This window comes from Macrobrachium nipponense, chromosome 23 (genome assembly GCF_015104395.2).
Source record: "Macrobrachium nipponense isolate FS-2020 chromosome 23, ASM1510439v2, whole genome shotgun sequence".
NCBI classification, from domain to species: domain Eukaryota; kingdom Metazoa; phylum Arthropoda; class Malacostraca; order Decapoda; family Palaemonidae; genus Macrobrachium; species Macrobrachium nipponense.
Genome location: NC_061090.1, coordinates 47,181,692 through 47,198,656, shown reverse-complemented (window position 1 = coordinate 47,198,656; position 16,965 = coordinate 47,181,692). Strand labels below are relative to the sequence as shown.

The following is a 16,965-nucleotide window of genomic DNA, read 5'->3' as shown; positions in this document are numbered from 1 at the left end:
CCAATGACGGTAGGCCACTTGACATGAAACTCCTCATACATAACTTGGCCCTGCCGACATGTCTACTTCCGCTGGACGACCTCTTCTTGGATGGGTTCATGACTCGTCGTAATAATGGGGACGAGTGAGACTCCCTTCTAACAGATGACGAAGACAGCTCCCTTCCACCGCCACTCTGTCTCTCCTCTTGCCAGATGTTGCGGCAGGCTAGCGAACCTCTTGAGGACATTCGGGGCCCCACGCACCAACCGAAGGGTACCACTGACGTGCACACCTGCTTCATACAGTTCCTGGGCCAGGGATACCGAGTTATAATAATTATCCATAAACAGGTGGTATCCCTGGTTACGGAAACGATCCACAAGACTGAACACAGTGTCACGCAGCGTGGAGAAGACCCCGGAATACACCGAGAAGTCCAAGACGTATCCAGTGTTGGACTCCGTAATAAAGAACAATTTCACACCATATTTCTTTGGCTTCTTTGGGTTGTACACTTTTATGATCAGACGTTCTTTGTAAGGCATCATCCCCTCATCCAAAGAAAGGTTCTTGCCAGGAACCATGATAAACTGTCACCGTTCACGAATGTACTCCAACACTGGGCGGAGTAAGATGAGGCGATTGGAGTTATTCCGGGGTATGGCCCTTCGATTGAAGGCGTTGAAATACCTGTCCAACGCCAGGAAATTATCACCGGACATGATGCCAGGTACATTGGGTGTACTTAAAAAAAAGATTCGCCTCCAATATTGCCTGAAGGCGGCAGCAGGCATCATTCAAAAAAAAATTTTGACCCCCAAAAAATGCGCCATGTCGGTGAGGTTGCAGCCCTGCCAGTGATACGACAATGTCGTCCGTAGTTCGTCACGACAGTACCGAACATAGTCCGCCTTCTCTGCTACCAGGTATTCCAGCAATTCCCGTGTAAGGAACGGCTGAATGAACCCCAGAGCAGTGAGAGGAACAGGTACGGTGAGCCCCAGGTGCTGCCGTGAATGGGTGCACGTTAGGTGGGGTGGGGTGCTCCGACCATCCCTCGTCGCTCTCGGACGACCGGCCTTCACCTTGGCTGGTGCGATGCTCTGACCTTCTACGTACCCACGCGCACGTGCTTGGGCACGGTTTTACACTCGAAGCCACCCCACTGGCCCATCCCCCTGTGACGTCATCGACAACAAAACTAGACGACAACAACTCCTCCTCCTCCTCCTCAGATTCCCCCCTCATAAGCACTAAAACCCCTGAACTTTAACTCCCTTTCAGCCTGTGACTCTCGTACTGATATTGGGGGCAAATATTCTTCATCACTAACATCGGGAGTGATGTCCTCGTCACTAGATGACCAACCGCCATCAAAATGAGGACTTGCGACATGCTCCCGATTAAGCTCTAACAAGTAATCGTCAATGTCATTATGTTCGAGGCCTCCCAAATGCCTACGATGCCCCTCAGGACACCCTGATGCTCCCTAGGGGTTATAAAAGGCACACGAGACACACAATGTGGTGCTTGAACACTTTCGGCCACATGAGGCCGCACGGAACGGCATTGAGGAACGAGGTCATCTTGGGTGCTTGGTCCCTCGCCAGCTTCCAAGTTCAAAATACGTCTCACACGATCTTTCCCGAGAGGTAAAATGCGCCTTTCACGCTCCATTCGACGTTCAGACATCTCTACGTATGTCTTGTACCACCACAAATACTCAAACTCGCAAAAGTTCGGTAAAACATGATTGCGGCAAAAGATCGCTCTCAGACGACGCGTCGCTGATGCTTGCTGGTGCGAGAAGGCATTTCACGCATGCGCAGCTGAGTAACGCTTGTAAACAAAACAACAGCTTGATCCATGAGCTCCCAGCATCCCTCAATGCGTGTGATTCAAAAGTTTTCGCCTAGTAGACCGATAACTATTTTTCTGCGAATTTAAAAAGAAACTATTTTGCGTCGACTTACCATACATCGGTTCGGCACCCGACGGTTTTTGCCTTTTTCCTGTTAACCCTGCTCTGCAGAAAACTCAGAACAAGTTTGGAGTTATACCTCGAAACTGAGCAAATATCCATAAATTCTTTGCTAGGTATTACAGAACTCAAAAAAAAAAAAAAAAAAAAACCTAATATGTTGTTTTCAGTTCCCTGTAATTTAGCTTAGGTCGCAGTAAATCGTAAAATTTAGATGTTGAAGGGCAACAAAATGATGAAGAAAACATCAAAGCTTGACCTAGATTCTCATTTGTCATTCGTTAATTCATTATTCGTTATTGAACTTCCATTGTCTGTGGGTGCAGGCTACGACCCTTATCTTAGCTACATTCTATTACGACGAATTTGCCTCTATACTCTTGATACAGCAATCCTTAACTGCATTTCCTGCCTTATTATGTACAAAAAAATGAAAATCGCCTAAGTTAAATAATTGTTTAGGAAATAATTTGCATACAACTTATGCTATAGAGTATTTTCGTTGTCCAAAAAGATTAGTCACAGTTCATGTTTACATCTGACGTCACGAAAACTAAGTAGATACAGTGTCAAGTTGGATCTATCGATGCAGATGCAGACGATGTGGTGGGATCACAAGCTTAAAAAACAAGCGGGCTGAATCCCCCCCCCCACATAAACTTAATCAATCCGGCTACCAAATTCACCCTCAGTCACACTTTCCTCTTTACACAACTGAATACACGCAGGACAATTAACCTACCTACACAGAAAAAAAAAACACAAACACATGTACTCACCCAACTCCAGATACTCCGAGCTATGCTGTGCTGTCTGCTGGTCTAGGTCGCTGAGACACTAAGAACTGTCACAAACCAACACACAACCAACAACAACACAACAACAACCTAGGAACACAACCACAACTCCACAACACAGCAAACAAACAAAAGAATATAATCACAACTCCACAACACAGCAAACAAACAAAAGAACATAATCACAATTCAACAACACAACAACAAACAAGGAATACAGCCACAACAAAAGACCACAACCCACAACTCCACAACACAGCAAACAAACAAAAGAATATTAATCACAAACCCACAATCACAGCAACAAACAAAAGAATATATCCAACTCAACAACACAAGCAAAACAACAAAAGAACATAATCACAATTCAACAACACAACAACAAACAAGGAATACAGCCACAACAAAAGACCACTGTACAACAATCACTAACACAAAAGAAAAATCAACAACACAACAAGCCAACACACACCCACTAACAACACCAAGAAATCACAACAGCCCACCAACAACAACCCTCAACAACTTACAACCACAACAACTCACATATAACTCAACAGGAACTTACAAGCACAACAAATCCAACAGCACAGGCACAGCAACTCTAAAGCAAACAATATCAAACTCAACAACTAAACAACACAACTTAATAACTGACTTTCAATGCCTTCACAGACCGCTGCTGACACTATTGACTGTCACAGGTTCTGCCTCAAGACTGACTCCAAAACACGGAACACTAACAACTAACTGTAGCTGCACCAGCAGACAACCAGAACTCACCAAGAGCCAATTCAATCGTTAACCATCCATCCACCAATTATGCTCTCTCTCTCTCTCCTCTCTCTCTCTCTCTCTCTCTCTCCGCATCTCTCTCTCTCTCTCTCTCTCTCTCTCTCTCTCTCTCTCTCTCTCTCTCTCTCTCTCTAGGACATTGTCAAATGGAGCTCCCATAACTTCTCCTTATTTCCTCCCGTTACATTTGACGTCTACTTACACTCGTAACACCCACACTAAAATTGCCTCCCGCAACACCCACGGATGCTCGAAAGCAGGCCCCCTGGATCTTGTTTGAGAGCCCTCATACACACACAGTTACACCATCATCAACTTCTCCCAGACCACTTCCATTCAGACTCCCACTACCATCTCCCTCACTACTTTCGTCCCAAATCCCATTCACTATCTCATCTACCCCTTCTAACTCTTGTCCCTCTGTGTTCTCTTCCACCGGACTTCCTTCTGTTCTTAACGCCTCCCTCGCAGGTTGGGGGCCTCATTTAGGCGGCCTCATCGCTTCAGGCGTTTGGAGTTTGGAGGACAAGCAGCAACATTTCAACATCTTGGAGTTGAAGGCAGCCTTCCTGGGTCTGAAGGAGTTTTGGGAGAAGGTAGGTCATTCTGTCATTCTCAGTCGGACAACACCACGGTGGTAGCCTATGTGAACAAACAGGGAGGCCTAGTTTCTCGTCAACGTCACGCCTTGACCGTCGAGGTTCACCAGTGAGCGGTCAGCAATTCGGTAGAGCTCTCAGCCAGGTATATCCCAGGCAAATGGAATGTGGTCGCAGACAAACAAAGTCGTCGGAATCAGATCCTAGGCACAGAGTGGTCCCTTCATCAAGTGGTAGCAGACAAGCTTTTCCAGGTTTTGGGGGAGACCCATGCTGGACCTTTTTGCGACTCGCTTCAACAGGAAGCTGGAGATATTCTGTTCAGTGGTCCCAGATCCTTTAGCATTGGCGGAGGACGCATTCCAACATCCCTGGGACAACCTGGAGGTGTACGCCTTCCCTCTGTTTTGTTAGATTTGTCAAGTTCTGAACAGGCTAATGAGTTCACGGGGTCTCGGGATGACTTTGGTAGCCCCTCTGTGGCCTCAGGCAGAATGGTTCCAAGGCCTGCTGTCGTCGTTGTCAGAGGTTCCGAGGGAGATTTCCCCTTAGCAACATCTCCTGTGTCAGCCCCATGCGGAAAGGTTCCACCAGTCAGTAGAATCCCTGCTCTTCACAGTTGGAGGCTATCAAGTATCCCCTCCGAGTGAGAGACTTTTCTCAGAGAACAGCAGGGCATTATATATGTCCAGCAGTCTCAGAAAGTCAACCTCCACAGTTTACCAAGGCAAATGGGCGATCTACTGTGAATGGTGTAGTTAACAGGGTTTTTCTCTACTCGCAACCTCTATTCAGCGAATAGCAGACTTTTTAACCTTCCTCAGAGACGAAAAACGTTTGTCTGTTTCTGCCATTAGAGGCTACAGGGCGGCCCTGAGTTTAGTGTCATGCCTTAAGGGGGCCGGCTGGTTAATGCCATTTTTTAATGACAGGACTTGATATTCATACCACTTGATAACGTAACTTGGGAAATCTCCAAACCGCAAATGATTTTCGCCTCTGACCTTCGGTTTTGTGACGCCAGGGTGATTTATCCCAAAAATAACCATTTTTCAAATTCTATCTCCGTCGCCGGTACTGTAAACACCTGTTTCCAGTACCTCCGTCTTAGGATTTTGAAAACTTCATTGCCGCTTGAGTATCCTGATTGTCATTTGGTTTATTGACCTGGATTTGTGGCTAGGCATACGCTATCGTGGTCTGATTTTGATTTTGGCTTTGACTTGATTTTTAATATTAACCCTTAAACGCCAAGCTGGTATTTCCGAAAGAGTGTCCCGTATGCCAGCGGCGTTTGGGAGTGAGCGCCAAAGTGGAAAAAATTTTTTTTTTCAAAAAAATCACAGCATGCTTAGTTTTCAAGATTAAGATTTCATTTTTGGCTCCTTTTTTTGTCATTGCCTGAAGTTTAGTTTGCATTCATCAGAAATGGGAAAATATATCATTAACATTTATAAATATTGGAATATATGAGAGTGCAAAAAAAAATGTCATATAATTGTATACAAATCGCGCTGTGAGCAAAAGGGTTAAAGCTAATGAGTTAATTATGTTTGTATTATACACTGAATTGCGATGAATTTGGTATATAACAAATTGTAAAACTATCAAAGCAACACAGAAAATATTATCACAATATGATGCAGGAATTCATAAGGCGCTGACACGTTAAAAAAAGATGTTTTAAAAATTCACCATAAATCGAAATATTGTGCTAGAGACTCCCCGTTTGTTGCAAAATAAAGGGAATTGATTGAATATTACTAGACTGTAAGTATTGTAGTTCACAATTGCAGTTTTCGACCATTTCCGTCGAGTTAAAGTTGACCGAAGGTCGAAATTTTTTCTATTTATCGTTTATATGAAAATATTTCAAAACTGATAAAAGCTACAACCATGAGTTATTTTTTGTTGTATTCTACATGAAATTGAGCAAATTTTCATATAGTTAAAACTTTATGTTATGACTAATATAAAACCGTGCAAACATTACGACAATCGGACGAAAGAATTTGTGAATTTTTCGGTTGAGTTACCGCGCCAACGTAAGGAAAAAGTTTTTTTTTTTTTTCAAAAATTCACCATAAATCGAAATATTGTGCTAGCGACTTCCAATTTGTTGCAAAATGAAGGTAAATGATTGAATATTACTGGAATGTAAGAGTTTTAGCTTACAATTACGTTTTTCGACCATTTCGGTAAAGTCAAATTTGACCGAAGGTTTAAATTTTGGCACTTATCGTTATTTATATGAAAATATTTCAAAACTGATAGAAGCTACAACCATGGGTTGTTTATTGTTGTATTCTACATGAAATTGCGCACATTTTCATATATAAAACTTTATGTAACGGCTAATATAAAACGGTGCAAACATTACGACAATCGGACGAAAGAATTTGTGCTCTTTACGACAGTTACCGCATGGACGTAAGGAAATTTTTTATTCAAAAATTCACCATAAATCAAAATATTGTACTAGAGACTTCCAATTTGTTGCAAAATGAAGGTAAATGATTGAATATTACTAGAATGTAAGAGTTTTAGCTTACAATTGCGTTTTTCGACCATTTCGGTCAAGTCAAAGTTGACCAAAGGTTGAAATTTTGGCACTTATCGTTATTTATATGAAAATATTTCAAAACTGATAAAAGCTACAACCATGGGTTATTTTCTGTTGTATTCTACATAAAATTGCGCACATTTTCATATATAAAACTTTATGCAATGGCTAATATAAAATGGTGGAAACATTACGACAATCGGACGAAAGAATTTCTGATTTTTTCGGCAGTTACCGCGCTGACGTAAGGAAAAAGTTTTTTTCAAAAATTCACCATAAATCGAAATATTGTGCTAGAGACCTCCAATTTGTTTCAAAATCAAGGTAATTGAATTAATATTACTAAAATTTAAGAGTTTTAGCTTACAATTGCGTTTTTTTAACCATTTCGGTTGAGTCAAAGTTGACCGAAGGTTGAAAATTTGGCACTTGTTATTTATATAGAAATATTTCAAAACTGATAAAAGCTACAACCATGGGTTATTTTCTGTTGTATTCTACATGAAATTGTGCACATTTTCATATAATAATACTTTATGTAACAGCTAATATAAAACAATGCAAACATTACGACAATTGGACGAAAAAATTTCTGATTTTTTCAGAAGAGTTACTGCGCGGACGTAAGAAAATTTTTTTTTTTAATTTACCATAAATCAAAATATTGTGCTAGAGACTTCCAATATGTTGCAAAATAAAGGTAAATGATTGAATATTACTAGAATGTTAGAGTTTTAGCTTACAATTGCGTATTTTGACCATTTCGGTCAAGTCAAAATTGACTGAAGGTTGAAATTTTGGCACTTATCATTATTTTTATGAAAATATTTCAAAACTTATAAAAGGTACAAACATGGGTTGTTTATTGTTGTATTCTACAGGAAATTGCGCATATTTTCATATATAAAATTTTATGTAACGGCTAATATAAAACCGTGCAAACATTACGACAATCGGACGAAAGAATTTGTGATTTTTTTCGGCAGAGTTATCGCGCGGACATAAGGAAAAAGTTTTCTTAAAAAAATTCACCATAAATCGAAATATTGTGCTAGAGACTTCCAATTTGTAGCAAAATGAAGGCAAATGATTGAATATTACTAGAATATAAGAGTTTTAGTTTACAATTGAGTTTTTCTACCATTTCGGCCGAGTCAAAGTTGACCGAAGGTTGAAATTTTGGCATTTATCGTTATTTATATGAAAATATTTCAAAATTCATAAAAGCTACAACCATGGGCTATTTTCTGTTGTATTTTATATGAAATTGCACACATTTTCATATATAAAAAACTGTGTAACGGGTAATATAAAATGGAGGAAAAATTACGTCAAAGTGACTAAATCATTTCTGAGATGTGTCGCTGATGCTTTTTAGTGCGAGAAGAAAGAAATTCATGCATGCGCGCCTGGGTAACTCTTGTAAACAAAACAGTAGCTTGATCCATGAACTCCCAGCATCCCTCAAGGTGCGTGATTCAAAAGTTTTCGCCAAGTAAGCCTATAACTTTTTTCTGCGAATTTTTAAAAAACTTTTTGCGTCAACGTATCATACGTCAATTAAGCACCTAACAGACAATTTTCGTTGACGTTTAATACATCCAATAGGCGTTTAAGGGTTAAGACCTGGGATTACTACCATATATAGACCTGATGTAGACTTCCAATCAAATGAGAAGTTTTTTTTCTAAAAGTCATTTCTGGGCTTAACCTGTGTCGCCCTGTGAAATGGTTCCTTGGATACTATTTCTTAGGAATAAATATTGCTATTCATCCTAGAGAAAAAAGAAACAATATAATGCCAAGATAAATGGCTCCCTCACCTCTAATAGAAGTGTCGGTATAGTAAGGAGCGAGTGGAATCACTACCAGAGGTCCCTTGCCATTTAGCTTCTTCCTTCGACAAAACCCCGAACTACGGAGGAGCCGTGCTACAGCTCCCGGTCTACTACTACCGTGAGCGCCTCCGATGCCTGAGACGTCATTCCTTCGATAGCGCGCTTTACCATCACACATTAAAATTTTTCTGTGCTGTGTATTCGCTTATTCTGGATTTATCTTTTATTTCAAGATGTCTTCAGCTTCTGCTTCTAAGTTAAGTACTGTTTGGGGTTACTGATCTCATTTTATGATGATCTTCGTGTTTTTTATATATATTCGGAGCCTTATCGGCCGGTATGCCCCTCGACTGCATGGCGGTACGGGTTCTCTCTTTCGGTCTTCCATACCGTGAGGGATTTCCCTTCTCACAGTACTTTAGATATGGTTACTTACACATAGTCTCTATATCTTTTATGCAGTTAGCTTTTTAGTTAGCCTCCACGGGCACGCTCCGACCGCACGTTTCGGACCTTAGTCTAGCTAACGCCTTACATTGTTAGGAACTTTTTATCAGTCATGGTTTTGAGAGTTATATCATCTTATTATTCTGATGTTCCCTCTTACCTTCTCTAGTTCCTGATTACCAATTAATAATATTGTAGTATCTAGGTTGGGGCTAACATACACCATGCTTCGGTATGGGGCGATTAGCTTACCTGTTATCACTATTTTTACCGTTAGGTTAGGCTTTCATACCCCAATTGTCGATTGGTGATTAGCCTATCCCCGTTTTTCTTGAACTAGAGGTTAGATTAGGCTAACATACCCCTTTCTTCGGATCGGCGATTAGCCTATTCTTCTGATTGATTAGCTTCGTGTTCCCCGTGTTAGTTTAGCTTTAAGATATCGCTTTAATTTTATTATTTGATGATTTATTATAAGTAATCCTATATATATCAGTGATATTGATGTTGTTCCGACTTCTTCCCCACCTCCCGTGTTTATCACATGGCTGGGAAAGACCACTGGTCGATCGCGGTGAGACCACCCGGTTACGGGATTCCCCCACCCGTCCCCCCATTTCCCCCTCCATACATTGCCATCCACGTTGATGGGTGATGACTCGTTTCTCACAGCTAGCGTCCGAGTCTGCATGAGAGGGGGTGACTCACGGGGCGGGGGGGGGTGTGGGGAGCTCCCCCCTACTGGTGTTCTCACTCGTCATGTGTCTCAGGGGCTCGGGACCTCCTCCCCCTACTTCTCCGTCCTTAACTGGCCGCTCAGGGGGAGGGCTCCCCTACCCCACGTACTTCCCTACCCTTCCCCCACCCAGTTCAGTCCGGCAGGTGTCTATCCGCCGCTACCGAACATAGAGAGGGGAGAGGGAACCACTGGGTGCCTATCCACTTAGGATAGTTTACACAAGCACTTACTGATATGATGGGTTTTTATTTTTATTCTAATTTATTGTTTAAAACCTTTTGCGTTACTCCGGGTTTTTTTTTATTTCCGCCTCTTGCACTATCCCTTGCTTCGTTAGAAGTTTGACATTGCTCACTCAATATTAATTAACTCCGGGCCCTACGGAGTCTATTTTTAACCATATAACAAGTGAGCTTAGGTGGAGGCAGAGACTTTCTTCCCCCCTCGTAACTTTTCTACGTATATGCATACAGAGCGAGCATTAGAGCTTACTCTGGCATTCCTTTGCATGCCACTTATACATAGAACTCTATCCATCGGTCCTACTCCGGCACCCACGGATATTTTGCATTTTATACCACCGGAGGTTGTCATTGGTACTCATGTATCCTTTGACTTACAGATGTTGTGTTGCCAGGAGATTGGGTGCAGTGCCGTCCTCCAAGACCCGTGCGGCCATATAGTATGCCGCTCTCATGCAGGATGTGCAGTGAAAGTGGAGGATTTTATAGTTTGGCACCACGAAGCCTGCCAAACCTACTACTTGCTAGTAGGCGATGTCTCACTAGTAGTAAGTTTTCTTAGCACTTCCTTCATTCATTCATCACCTGGAATACTTGTTAATATTATATACCTTTCACATATGGGACACATATTCACATAGTCTCAACACAACAGACATTCCTTCCCTGTCCTCTCCCTAACTCTAGTCCTTTCTTACAGGGTTCTGATGAGGAGAAGAAGAAGGCTTTGTCTACTCTCAAAGCATGGGTAGGGGGTTTTGGCCGGAATTCGAAGGGCCGCCCCTACATTCTTACCCAGGACATGGCGGACCTAGTGTTCCCAGGAGCCAAGAAAGGATCAGTGGTGGACCCGATAGCGGCCGCCCCTTTGCTGGCCGACCTCCTGGTCATGATCTCCCTTCAGGATGGGGATTTCCCAGAGGACATAGCAGAAGACGTTGCGGCAATGAACCTCGACGTCGAACCCATGGCTATTGACTCCATGGGTACAGGTAAGGGTGTAGTAGGGGCAGCTTCTGTGGGTTCTCAGGGCCCTTTCCTGAATTCCCTTTCTCCATCACCTTCCACTGATCCTTCTACTTCCACTTCTTTCCGGGCTTCACTGAAGACCAGTGGTCTGTCCGACCTAAGGTTGCTTCAGTGATCCCCAAGCTAAGTCGACCGAGGAGAAACTTAAAAAGTCTCTCCCCAAGAAATCGGTCATCTTGGCAGACACTGTAACTCCGGCTCACCACCCCGGAACAGTTAGGTCAAGGGTGGCCTCTTCGTCTGCGTCGAGGTCCCCCAAACGTAAATCACGTAAGGATCGGGCTCAAGTCCCGCCTTTTGATCCCGAATCCTTTTCGGCAAACATTCTGGAGCAGGTGGGAGTGATCGTAGGGGCCTTGGTTGACAACAAGGTCGGCTCGGTGCTCTCCCAGCTCTCCAGTTCTGTTAATGTCTTTCCGGCCAGTCGATCCAATCGCTGGCGGAACGGCCTGCCGCTCAGGAGAATGCCATCGCCGGGATTCAAACCTCGATCGCGGCAGGTTCCCCTCCCCCCTAACTGTGCCACCTTCTCCTTTTTCCAATGCCAGATTCCAGCCAACTGCCGGAATTCAAGGCGGCCAACCCTTGGAGGATTGCTTCATATGCCCCACCCCGTTTTGTCAACGGAATGTTGACCATCAAAGGCATAGGAACTCGAATGGCGTTGAGGACTTCACGGGGGGGGTTCACCCCACCCCGTGGGGCCTTTCAACCACTATTCATTTGGCTAGTACGTCCGGCTAATGGAAGCAGCAATGATGAGAGAAGACAAAGTTCCCAAGGAAACAGTGAACCTTCCGAGGGAACCCGGCACAGCAGACTCTAATGAGAAGTCTGGAGGAATGGGGGTGTGAAAATACCCGCATCACAGCCTTTAGAAGTCCCTTCACCATTTTTACTCCGGTGGAAGGGACTTCGCTACCACTGACCCTTCCCCCTGATCCCAACTCCTTGACGAGGTGGGGGGCTTAGGGATCCGCTGCAGAGAGAGTATGCCCCTTTATGCCTACGCTCTTTGCTGTGGATCCAACTGAACATTGGGAGCTTTAACTCCTTTACTCCTCCTCCTTTTAAATTTCCCCATTTCACTTCTCCTCCTTTCGTTGACGACCTTGCATAGTTTTGGACTATTGAATTGACTGCTCTTTTAACTTGATGGAGGTGGAGTTGGACGGCATGCCACTCCACCCGTAAAAACTAGAGTACCTGACGTGGTTTAGCGAGGGAATTTTTATGTCAAGCCATGCCTGCAGTGCTGGGTCCGATCTCATGGACTGACGACCCTTAAGGCATTGTGGGTATGGCGTATATCCAGGTGAGTGTCCAAGGGCAGTTACCATGGTGTAACAGTATTGCTCCTCCCCCAGTCCGGGCCCTCCCTGGTGAGAGGGACCTCATCCTGGACGAAATTTAAATCTTAATTATATGGAAAATTTACCAAACCCCCTCACGACTTCTGGAACGGATTTGGACCACTCTGAAGAAAGCTCAAGTCACAAAGACCAGGTTGGTATTAAAACTTTAATACCATATACCAGACCAAGGAAACCTAAGTACCGACATGACCCAACTTTGACTCACTTTGACTCCCTCTTTGGGAGTGGAAGTTGGTCAAGGTTTCTTACTATGGAAGCAGAACAAAATATTTCAGCTTTGAAATTGGAAAATTGCTTATTAAATAGCCATCCAACGGCAGAAATGTCGTTTTCAGCAAAAATAAAAGAAAGACTTGGCTTATAGAAGCTACAACAAAAAGTCAGTCTGAAGATTATTTGTCTTTAAAAACAATAGATAACATTATTGTCAAAGTAAAAAAACATGATATGAACAGTATCCAGGGTACCATCGTACTTCCTGACAATAACGACGAGCCAATAAATAAGAAAATGCTGTTAGACACTCTCAAAAACAAAAAGAGATACCCCACAAGGTAGAGGATTGCGAGGTTTATGATGCAATAAGCAAAAGAGGTAATAAACAAATACTAAAATAGCAAAAATAAAATTTGAGGGTTCAGATCTACCTCAAAAAATAAAAATTCTAGGTCAAAATAGAGAATTAAGACCCCTATATTCCAAGCCATGGCAGTGTCAAAATTGCAGTATGTATGGACACACAAAGAGAAATTGTAGGAATGAACCGGTGTGCGCTTACTGTGGATCTACGAACACACCACCAAAGTGGTAGTGGCGGTGAACCTAAGTGTGTAAACTGTGAGCAGAATCATCATGCAAGATCCAAAGAATGCATGCATTACATATACAACACTGAACTAAAAATGTTAAAAGAAAGGACAGGCATGCCTATAGCAGAGGCTAAATTAGAATTAAAAGTGAGAGGAATTCAGATCCTGCTAAGAACGTACATATTCCTCTATAACGGGAACCCAGTAATGAAACAAAAAAACATACAGATAGAAGTAACAAGATGCAACAAAGTAGATCTCAAGAAGAAGTCTGTAATATGCAGGAAAAAACTAAGATAGTAAAACAAAATCAGGAAACAAGTGCAAATGAATTAGATAATATTCTATCAAATTCATTTGAGGTGTTAATGCATATAGAAGCACAAGAAAATACTATCACAGAGGTGGAAGTAGGAAGTTGTGATGTACCGAAAATTAAAGAAAAAAAAGACCTTTAGAGAGAACACCACCAAAAACAAAGAAACCAACTATAATCAGAGAAACATCAGTCAAACAAAACCAAAGAAAAATATGAAGAAAGAACAAAAACAAAATGTGGACATACCTTTATCTCCTAAAATAATAATAAAACCTATGGATGCACAGATCCAAAAAACCAAAAGAAGTGGAGGAGAACCATACCATGGATGATGGTGACTATGGTCAAGGGTGATGAGATTACTCCATCACCAATAATCGGTACAATCTAAGAACAAATAAAGCAGTATATATACATGACAACACATGTGGCTGCAATGATTGCTTCATTGCATTGTGCAAAGATAACAAAAATATTACAAAAGATTGCTTAACAAATATTATAAGAAATTTTATGAAATATAGAAAGAAAGAAGGCCACCGATTTAAACACCCATGAAAAAGGATGTATGTGCATTGAGCACTTAAAATATTATAAAGATAAACAACTGAATGTGGTAAATAAAATTTTAGAAAAAATTCAAGTTGATGATAATACAAAAAAAGAAAAACAAAATACTACCGATATAACATAATATTTTCAATAGTTATATTATACAATGGAACGTAAATGGTCTACAGACAGATTACACCTGGGAGAAGTACAAAGGTTATTAAAGGAATATGAACCAATGATATTATGTCTACAACATGTCAATAATACACCTTCAACAATAGGTAAATATACCTTAATATCAACATCACAGGTAGAAGAAGGAAAATTTAGGTACAGCCATATATGTACATAACAAAGTATGTTATTGACAAAGTACCTGTAAACATAGCTGACCTCCAAATATCAGGTATTAAAATTCGAATTAAAAACTATAATATATCATTTATAATTTATACAACCAACCAAATAAAAATTACAATATTGATAAACTTGGAGAATTACTTAAAAATGCCAAAGAACCTATGTTAATAGTAGGGGATTAAAATGCTCACAACCCAATATGGACTGTAACTGTTCAAACTCAAATAGAGCAGGAAGTAAAGTAGAAGAACTTATAGATTTCAAATGACATTATTGTTTTTGTATAAATGATGATGAAGTTAGCACATATTATTCAAAAACACATGGAACATTTTCTCTGTAGACTTAACTCTATGTTCAACAAGTATAGTTGACAGATTAGATTGGAACACAATTGAATGACTTGTAACACCAGTGGGATCATTTCGCCCAATATTAATTTCCTTTTTACAAAATAACCCAGCAAAACACGTTCCTCATTATAATATTTATAAAGCAGATTGGGAGCGATATGAAATGCACACTAGAAGTATACCACCATTTGAATATCTAAAAGACCATAATGAAACTAATAAGTTTCTTGTTCATTTCATCAAAAATGCTGCTGATAAAGCAATACCAAAACTCAAAACCCCATCCAACAAAACACAAAGTTCCATGGTGGTCCGAAAGCTAACAGAATTAATAAAATATAAAACACTCAATGGGAGACGATTGGATAATTTGAATAGAAAGTTCAGTAAAATAAATAAAACATTACCAATATTAGAAAGTACTTTACAAAAAATGATTATATTGTTACTAGAAATTGAGGCATTAAAACCTATATACAACAAAATATCTGCAAAATTTCGAAAGGAAGTAATTCAAGGAAGAATAATTTCATGGAGGAAAATATGTATCAGATCTCTCTAATAATACTCCCATAAAAAAATATGGAAAAAATTCAGGAAAATAATGGTACCCATATGAAACCACCCAGACATGCCATATTAAAAGACGGAAAAAGATACTCGATCCAAAAGAAATGAGTAATATAATAGGAGAAAACTTAGCGAATGTAAGTAGTGACAGAAATTTAGATGATCACTTCCGCATAAAGAAAAATAATATAGAACTAATAACAATAAATTTCGAAACAATTGAAGACATATATTATAATAGAAAATTTAATATGGAAGAGTTTGCAATATGCTCTCACTAACAGCAATAAATATGCTCCTGGAGGTGACAATATTTGTTTTGAAGATGATCTGCCACTTAGCACCTCTGGCGAAGACATACTTGTACATTTTTAATAATCATTTATGGCTTAGAAATTTATTTCCTGATGAATGGTCGTAAAGCTATAATTATTCCTATCCCCAAACCTGGAAAAGATCCAAGTGATGCAAATAACTACAGACCAGTTTCTCTAACAAGTTGCTTGTGCAAGTTACTAGAAAAAATGGTAAATGCTCGATTAACATGGCACATTCGAGAAAATAAAATCTTGACTCCCACTCAATTTGGGTCACAGTGCAACAGATCTACGTTAGATTCTCTCTCTAACCTCGAAGACCATATACGAAGAGGATTTGAGCGAAAGCAAATAACTGTAGCAGTCTTTTTTGACATTGAAAAGGCTTATGATACTACCTGGAGGTACCCTATATTAAAAACTTTACAAAATAACAACATTCGTGGACATTTACCTAGGTTCATCCAAAACTTTTAACAAATCGTAGCTTTCAAGTGAGAATCGATGATGTATTATCGAGAACATTTCCACTTGAAAATGGTGTTCCACAGGGAATGTCCTTAGTGGCACACTGTTTACCTGGCAACTTAATGATATTAATAAAAATCTACCCACTGGAATTAAAAGCAACCTTTACATGGATGATTTTGCCATATATTATTCAGCCTCTCGTATTAAACATGCAGAACGCATCATTAATAAAAGTATTATAAAAATAAATGAATGGACCTCATCTGTAGGATTTAAGTTATCCATACATAAGACTCAAGCAGTAGTATTTTATAAAGATAAAAGATGGATGAATGATGAAGTAATAGATTTATCAAAACATCTAGTATACCAATTAGACAAACTGCAAAATTTTTAGGTTTTAGTGTTTGATACTCACTTAAACTGGAAACCACACATAACATACTTGAAATCAAATGTAAAAAAAGCTTATTAAATCTAATTAGAAAAATTATCAAACACTAATTGGGGAGCCGATGAGACAAACCCTTACATTACTGTACAAAGCACAGTCCTATCTATAATTGATTACGGTAGCGAAGTATATGGCTCGGCATCAGACGCAGCACTGAAAACGTTGGACCCAGTTCATAATGAAGGGCCTTAGAATATGTTCAGGAGCCTTTAAATCATCACCGACCCTCTTCATTTACAGGTTGAATGTGGTGAACTACCTCTCTCTCTCCATAGAGAGCTTGTTATAATGAAGAGTGCTCTGAGAATTAGGACAAGCTATTCTCCAACAAAAACAAAAAAAAATTATTTGAACTCAGAGATATTTTTA

The 16,965-nt window shown here is 40.4% G+C and overlaps 1 protein-coding gene across 2 annotated transcripts in view; it reads left to right on the top strand.

The window, feature by feature from the left end:
- Positions 1-16,965, top strand: part of LOC135200302 (glycine--tRNA ligase-like) — a 674,105-nt gene that overhangs the window by 416,509 nt on the left and 240,631 nt on the right. The window lies entirely within an intron of this gene.